The sequence below is a fragment of the Megascapheus bottae genome, chromosome 2 (assembly GCF_031878675.1).
Source record: "Megascapheus bottae isolate mThoBot1 chromosome 2, mThoBot2.hap1, whole genome shotgun sequence".
Taxonomy (NCBI): domain Eukaryota; kingdom Metazoa; phylum Chordata; class Mammalia; order Rodentia; family Geomyidae; genus Megascapheus; species Megascapheus bottae.
Window position 1 is genome coordinate 46,760,484 of NC_143510.1, and position 8,748 is coordinate 46,769,231.

Genomic DNA, 8,748 nt, shown 5'->3' on the forward strand with positions numbered 1-8,748 from the left:
TTGGCATTAAACTGCAAGGCTCAGATCTGTCTTCTGGAGGAGATAGTAGTATTACATGCATGAGCTACAGTGCCTGACTGGAAAGACCTTTCCCTTTAGTCTACTTTGGCCTCAACTGACCCTGCCTCAGAAATACCCTGAGAGCCGGGCACGGTGGCTCACGCCTATAATCCTAGCTACTCAGGAGGCTGAGATTTGAGGATCTCAGTTCAAAGCCAGCCTAGACACTATAGACCACGAGATTCTTTTTTTTTTTTTTTTTCTTTTTTTGCCAGTCCTGGGCTTGAGCTCAGGGCCTGAAGCACTGTCCTTGGACTTTCTCAAGGCTAGAGCTCTACCACTTGAGCCTCAGCACCACTTCCGGCTTTTTTTCTATGTATGTGGTACCGTGGAATCGAACCTGGGGTCCTTCGTGCATGCTACACAAGCACTTTAACCACTAGGCCAAACTCCAGGCCCGACGATGAGATTCTTATCTCCAATTAACTACCAGAAAACCAGAAGTTGTGCTATGGCTCAAGGGGTAGAGTGGTAGCCTGAGCTGAAGAGCTCAGTGACACATCCTGGCCCAGAGTTCAAGTCCCATGACTCTGACTACAAAGAAAAAAAGGAAAAAAAAGTACCTGAGAACTTTATCCACCAATACTGCAGCACCCAAGTCATAAGCGCACAATTTCTTCAACTCGAATACAACCAACCTCCTTTTCTCTCAGTGACCCTCACTGGCTTTGCCAGTGAGTCCAACTGTTAATTCTTATGGGTCCAACCACCTGGACTTTCCTGTCCTTCTAATGCAACTTTAGGTCCAGGCCCATTGGTTTAATAGACAAGCCAGTAACTTCAGCTTCATTTACATTATGCAGCATTCACAATGGGCCAATTGCTAAGTGCTTTGCATATCATAAAACAATCCTGAGGGCCGGAAGTTTGGCCTAGTGGTTAAAGTGCTTGCCTACGCATGCATGAAGACCCAGGTCGATTCTCTCGGATACCACATATATAGAAAAAAAAGCTGGGCAAGTGGAGAGCTCTGCCTGAGAGTCACAGTGCTCAGGCACGAGCCTCAGAGCCAAGACTGGCAGAAAAAAAGCATGAAAAAAGAAACAATCCTGACTATGCCTCTAATCCTGCCGCAATATACTATCATTATCATATTGTCCATTGATGGATTAGAGAATATGGGAGTGAGTTGGGACTACTTCTGTGCTCATGCCTATAAATCCTAGCGACTCAGAAGGCTGAGATCTGAAGATCAACTTTCAAAGCAACTCAGGCAGAAAAAGTCCTAGAGACTCCATCTCTGATTAACCAGCAGAACCCAGGGCTGGAGGTGTGGTTCAAGTGGAAGAGCAGAAGAAAAATTTGAAGCCTTGAGTTCAAGCCCCGATACCACCAAAAATAACAATAATACACACAACACACATCGAGGATGCACACACACAAATACACAGAATACACATACATCTCATTAGGCATCCATGCCTAGAGCTCTGCCACACTGAAAGGATAAGCCCACCTTCCTCTCCAGCCGCTGGACAGCCAGTGCTTGGCTTTTCCCACTTTGGAGGTCCAGTATTGCCCTCAGCCCACCAATGGGACAATCTAAAAGAAGCAGGGATCCTCCCTGTGCTCAGGACTGACATCACTCAGGAGATAATAATAATAATGAATGCAGTTAGCTTACACTTCTCAGCCTTTCTGTATGTGTGGTAAACATATACCTATATTTTGACCCATTTATTTCTCCTAACAACATTACAAGAAAGAAGCTATGCCTGTCATCCTAACTCACTCAGGTAGGCTGAGATCTGAGGATCTCCATTCAAAGCTAGTCCAAGCAGGAGGGTTATGAGACCTCTATCTCCAATTAACCACCAGAAGAACCCAAAGTGGTGCTGTGGCTCAAAATGGTAACGTGCTACACTTGAGTGAAGAGGCTCAGGGATAGCAATCAGGGCCCTGAGTTCAACTAAAAAAAAAATCAAAGTTACAGTTCTCTCCATTTTACTGAGAGAGACACGGGGAAATGTAAACATTGAATTAGAATTTGTATGATAGAGGATAGAGTGTGTGTTGGGGGGTGGGGAGGTTAGGAATCAGGTAGGAATGTAACAGCTAAACTAATTCTCTACCTGTGCCCTTTTTCTTGTTTTTGTTACCCCCAAATCCTCCTCGGGCCTTGCTCCTTCCCAGTAAGCAGAGGAGTCACCTCTGTCTTTGCATTTCCCCTACCCAGGCTCACATTCCATATCTGCAGGGCCAATCCTTGAGACTTTTATTTCCAATTAACCAGCAAAATGTCAGAAGAGGAGGTATAGCTCAAGTTGTAGAGCACCAGCCTTGAGAGCAGAAAAAGAATAAAAGCCAGTGCTCAGGGCCCCGAGTTTCAAGACCTAGTCCACACACACACACACACACACACGCACACGCACAACACGCACACAGTCATCCCTGGTCCAAAGAAATGGAAGGACACAGGGTAAACAAATCCAGCAGTGGCACTCACTAGACACTATATTGAAATGAAGTTAGAACTTGGGGGTGGGGATGGGAGGGAAAGCTTGAGAGAGAGGGAGGGAAGAGGTGACGTTGTCCAAAAAGAAATGTTCTCTTTTCCTGACTCACATAATTGTAATCCCTCTGTACATCACCTTCATAATAACAATAACAACAATAATAATAATAAATAAGGCCCCAGGTCTACTACCAGTTTTCCTGTAAAGAAAGACAGGGTCTGAGCTAATTCCCTGCCAGGCCTTACCTGCCCTCCCCTTCTTTGTCTGCAGAGCTGGCTTCCACTTTGCTCCTGGAGGGTGGGGCTGAGTCTGGGGTTAGACAGAGCTGGAGACCAATGGTAGCTGAGGGCTCCATGTCCAGGGCTGCAGCAGAAAACATCAAAGGCTTCCCCAGACCCTTTTCCATCCCTATCCCCAGCCCAGCCTAGGAGCCTATGTCATGAGTTTGAGGTGGAGGTGACAGGCCCTGGTTTATCCATCCAGTCTCCTTTTTCCCATCCTCCTTCCCATCCCCTGGCAACCAAACCAGACCCAACAAGAAGAAGGACCTGGCAGCTATGCAGGGAGAGACTAATAGCCTGGAAGGAAGGAGGGGCCTGCAGAGCAGAGAGAAGGCTTAGTGATGTGAGGGAGAAGGCGTTGGCTCCAGGCCCATCTCAGAGGACACACAAAGGGTGGAGGGAATTCTCTGTCCTGCAGTAGCTGATGAGCTGGCCAGCAAGGGAGCCATCTTCCTTATCCTAGTCAGTGATCAGGCCTGGAGCTCCAAACCTTACTTCCTAGACACCCAACTCTTGTCCTCAGGACTAACCCAAGAGATAGATTTGCCTAGCTGAAGAGCCCTAAGTCTGCAGCAGCAAGCAGCAGCAGCAGCAGCAGCAGGCAGCAGCAGCAGCAACAGCAGCAGCAGCAGCAGCAAGCGACAGCCTCATGGCTCCTGGCAAAACTCAATTGGGTCTCGAGCACCCAGATTCCTGGAAGACCACTGGAGATGCCCAAGTCCACTCCAGAGGAAGCTGAGTGACACTGAAAGGCTAGACATCAGCCACCTCTTGCTAACTCTGGGGGAGGGGTGGTGTGACGAAGGGTGTGGTTGAGCATTTGTGCTTGCAGTGTGCAAAAAACACAGGTAGTATGCATATTGAATCTGTTGGTAGGTTTTGCTGTGTTGGGGAGAGGTGCCATCTTCTCTCTTCCTCTCTCCTCCCTCTCCAGCAAACCCCATCCCCTGGGTACCTGCACTTCTTCAGTACTGGAAACTGGTGCCTGCCAGTCTGTCCGCTCTCTCAGCTTTGGCGATAACTGTTGGCCTCTCAGCCCCCTCCCCTTCCCTGCCTCAGGAATAGCCCTGGTTCCAGGAAGGCCTGTGACTGAGCGGCAGTGGATGGGGTGGGAGAGAGAATAAAGGCCCCACACAACTACTGGTTCACTCAGTTCAATCTCTGCTATGGCACAACCCCTTGAGTGTGGGATCCATCCTCAGCCCCTTTCCCTTTGGTGTAGGCACCCCCACCTTCACAGAGACCTGGGGTAGATCCAGGCTTGGGGGCTGTGTCTTTAAGGCAAAAGCAGCTGCAGGCAACCTTTTGCTGGGCCAAGGGGAGGGGGAAGGGAGCTGGTCAGTCCATTAGCTGCGGAGCTGGCCACCAATCACCACAGCCCTTCACCAGACCCTGGGGAATGGGGAGAGAGCAGCCCTTCCCAGCCCCCTCTGCTCTGTGTCCTCTGTCCCCCACTTCTCCTGGGTCGTGCCGAAGGAGGGGGAGGTGAAAATGGGGGAGCACTGGATGATTTTAGAGGATCAGTGGAAGCATCAGATCTGGGGGGCCTAGGCCAGGGTTAGCTTTCCTTCTCTACTGGCCTCCTTTCTTCTGTCCTCCTAGCCTCTAATTCTTACCAGCTTTTCCAGGCAGGTACCCCAGCCCACCCACTCTACGCCTCAGCTTTAGATACTTCCTGGCAGCACGCCGCCCTCCCCCGCATCTCTGCCTGCGATCACATCCCAGCCCTTACTCCCCATCAGCAACAGGAGGAATGAAGTAGGCCTTGAGGCCGATTCCAGGATCCAGGAGAGGGAGGGTACCGCCCGCCCGTGCTCGCAGGGTGCGGCATCCCCCTCCCCAACACCACAGCCCCAGCTCTAGTCAGGCCAGTGGGTGGAGCTGCCCGTCCCCCCCCTTACCCACCCTCCTCCAGACCGCAGGGCTATAAAGCCGCCCTGCGGCAGGCGGGTGGGCCCGCAGCTCCTTCTCGCCTGGCTGTGCATAGTGGTGGCTGCCACCTTTGGACACCATGAGAGCCACCAACCACCCGTCGGGGCCTCCGGGCGAGCGTGGCCTCCACTTCGTACCGCCGCACGTTCGGGCCACACCGCCCTCGGCTGTCCCCCGGGGCCTTCTCCTACACTCCTCCAGCTCTCGCTTCTCGAGTAGCCGCCTGCTGGGCTCCGGCGTCCCCGGGCTCCACCGTGCGCCTGGGCAGTTTCCGTGCCCCTCGTGGCGGGAGCTTTACGACTGCCCTCGGAGCGCCTCGACTTTTACCATGGCCGAGGCTCTTAACAGGAGTTCCTGGCCACTGCGCAGCAACGAGAAGCAAGAGCTGCAGGAGCTCAACCGATCGTTTTTGCCAACTTTCATCGAGAAGGTGCGCTTCCTGGAGCAGCAGACTACGCGGCCCCTGCGGGGTGGAGCTGAGCCAGGCCCGGGGCCAGGAGCCGGCGCGTGCTGGACCAGCTGTGCCAGCAGGACGCTGCGGGAGCTAGCGGCGCGAGCTGGGAGCTGCTGGGCCCGCGAAGCGCGATCGGGTTTCAGGTGGAGCGGGACGGGCTGGCGGAGGACCTGGCAGCGCTGATAGCAGAGGTCAGGGCTGGGGACCCGGCCTGGGGCTGGGCGGGCGGCCGGCTCCTTCCCTCGCCAACTCCCCTGCAGCCAAAGGGCGTGGCCCCCCCTCACCACACTGAGCCTGAGCCAGTCCCACTGCACCCCCGCTCCTGAGCGCCTGGGGCCTCTCCCCCAAATTAAGGAGCCTTCCCCATCTCAATTCCCAGCCCCCTTAGAAAGTCAGGTTCCTCCCATCCAGGCGGCCCTAGAATCCTGGACCGCTGCAGCTGCGCGGGGGAGGACGCCAGGCCGAGGACTGGGGACGAGGACCAGGCGGGGGCCCTCAGCTCAGTCTCTACCCACTCTGCCTGTCAGGTTGGAGGACGAAAATGCGCAAGCGGGTAGGATGCGGAGCACAATCTGGTGCTCTTCCGCAAGGTGAGCCCCGGGCACATTCCCCCCCCCTCCGCCCCCGTCGAGTTTCACCTGCTACCCCAGCCCTTGGCCTGCATGGGGGAGGAGCGGGCAGCTTAGATGTCTCTGGAGGCCAGGAGAGAAGAGGCCAGGCTCCTCTTTTCCTTGTTCTAATCTCCCACTCTTCTCCCACGAAGGACGTGGACGACGCCACCCCTGTCCCGCCTGGAACTAGAGCGCAAGATTGAATCCCTAATGGATGAAATTGAGTTCCTCAAAAAGCTGCACGAGGAGGTGAGTCCGTGCGTGAGAGGAGGGGACCCAGATCTGGGGAGGGCGTGTGTGTGTTGGGGGGGGTGACCCGCGGTGGAGTCGAGGGAGCTCGCTGGGGGTGAGAGGTGACCTGGGATGAGTGGAGACGCCTTCGCTCGGCCTGGTCCTGACAGGTGGGTGGACTGACTCCCACCCCTGCGCCACCTGTCGGCCAGTGAGGGGAGCTGCAGACCCAGCGCCCGCGGCCGCTCCCCGCGCCCCCTTCTGTCCATGTCAAACGTCATCATCATTATTATTATTAATATTGTTTTCTCTGACGCTAAGCTAGCTGCGCACAGCCGGGGTGGTGGGTTTGCGCTGGCTGTTGTTCATCTTCTGCTTGTCCTGGCCCTAGGAGCTTCGAGACCTTCAAGTGAGTGTGGAGAGTCAGCAGGTGCAGCAGGTGGAGGTAGAGGCGACGGTGAAGCCGGAGCTGACCGCGGCGCTGCGGGACATCCGCGCTCAGTACGAGAGCATCGCCGCCAAGAATTTGCAGGAGGCCGAGGAGTGGTACAAGTCCAAGGTGTGACACACAGCCCGGGAGGGCTCCCGAGGGCCATTCCCCCACCCCACCCCAACGCTCTAGGAGGGGGGGAGACCGGGTGCCTGCTGTGGCCCGGGTGACCCCCTCTCCCCCTTGCTCCTCTACGCTACAGTACGCAGACCTATCCGACCGCCGGCCAACCGGAACCACGAGGCCCTGCGCCAGGCCAAGCAGGAGATGAATGAATCTCGACGCCCAGATCCAGAGCCTGACGTGCGAGGTGGATGGGCTGCGAGGCACGGTGAGCATTTCAGCGGCCTGCCCTGGGGTAGGCGCAGGGGGTAGGGGCGAGGAGGAATGATGACGATGACAATGGTGGTGGTGGTGATGGTGATGATGATGATGATGATGATAACGGTGATGGTTTCCCAACGGATATTCTAACCCCGTACCCAGAACGAGGCGCTGCTCAGACAGCTGCGGGAGCTGGAGGAGCAGTTCGCCCTGGAGGGCGGGTGGGGTACCAGGCGGGCGCTGCGCGCACTGGAGGAGGAGCTGCGGCAGCTGAAGGAGGAGATGGCCAGGCACCTGCGCGAGTACCAGGAGCTCCTGAACGTCAAGATGGCCCTGGACATCGAGATCGCCACCTACCGGAAGCTGCTGGAGGGTGAAAGAGAGCCGGTAAGTGTGGGGAGGGGGGAGGGTGTCGGGGGGCTGGAAAGAGCTGCTTCAGTGAGGCCGAGAGAGATCGGCATTGGGGGTACAGCCAAGTGGCATTGTCACCGGGCTGACCTCCGCCTTGCTCCGCAGGATCTCGGTTCCCATCCACATTCCTTTGCCTCGTTGAGTTTAAAGACCACTGGTGAGCTGTTCCACGTCTGGCTTCCAGCCTGGATCTCCTTTTGTCATAAAGATGGACTTTTAATGCTTTGGATTGGGCTCAAGGATAGATTCCCTCCCGGGAATGGAGGTCAAGACTGGCTCCTACACCTCAGGCTAAGCCAGTACCTAGCCCTCCGGGATGGGAGTGAGAGGTCTGAAAGGAGAAATCCCAACCCTTTTTTCCATTCTGCCCCTCCACATGGGATCCGCAGTGCCTGAGGTGGAGACTCTCCAAGACAGCCACAGCCGGAAGATGGCTTCTGATCAGGACCATTGAGACGCGGGATGGGGAGGTGAGATGAGTTCTCTGACCCCAGGATGACTGCCTACCGTTTCCTATGCTGTTTTTGAGCCCTAGCCTGGTTGCAATGTCTTTTTTTTTTTCTTTTCTTTTTTTTATTGTAATTAGTAAAAGGGTTACATATTTGCCAGATAGAAGGTGCATTAATTCACATACATTGATACCCTTTCACAATGTCTTGGTACCCACGTTTCCCTCCCCCCCACATCCCCCCACCCGTCTTGGTTTTCCCCCCTTCCCTATCAAATTTCAAATATCCAAATACAAATAAATTCAATATATCAGATAACAAAGTGAGATACTATATCAGGTATGAGATAACCAAGGGGACAGCAAAGGAGACTGGTTGCAATTCTTAGGGTACACAGTTTGGGGGAGAAATAGGAGATTGATGGGGACATAAACTGGAACCTCAGCTGGTGATGGTAGGTGGTGTTGAACTTGTGTGCTTCTCCCCAGCAGGTGGTGACAGAGTCCAGAAGGAACAGCATAATGAGCTGGACAAGTCTTCTAGCTCACAGCTACTGAGCCTGTTGGTCGAGAGCAGTCTGACCCTGCCTGAGGCCTATTCAAGAGCACCAAATCCTAACACTAGTCCTAAACGAGTGCCCTTCCTTCTGCATGTGTTTATGAGGTTGGTATCAGACACTCCCCTCCCCTGGCTTATAGCCAAGCCTTACCTGGCCAGCAGTAGCTGAGCCTCTTCCCTGCTCTGATACATAGGTGTGACATGTATGCTTCCCTTTTTGTGTGTCCCTGGTAAGAGTTCTGTGACCCCCAGGACAACCGTGCTCCAGATGGATCCCATGATCAGTGAGGCTGGGCCAGGGTCTGAGTTTCACTTTGGAGTCAGAATAAAGCTGCTATGAAGAGAATCCTCCTCCAGTGCATCTGTGTCATGGGAAGGGGTGGGGAGACTGGGGAAAAAGAGCCTCAGCACAACTTCCCTGACTTTCTTCTCTGACTCTCTGTCTTGGCATCTATGATTCCTCTGTGCCCTGCTGAGAGTTTTCTACCACC

General features: G+C 54.5%; 1 pseudogene; it reads left to right on the forward strand.

Annotated features, from left to right (window-relative positions):
* Window positions 1-3,650: 3,650 nt before the first annotated feature.
* On the forward strand, window positions 3,651-8,426 carry LOC150066795 (peripherin-like; annotated as a pseudogene).
* Window positions 8,427-8,748: the final 322 nt, after the last annotated feature.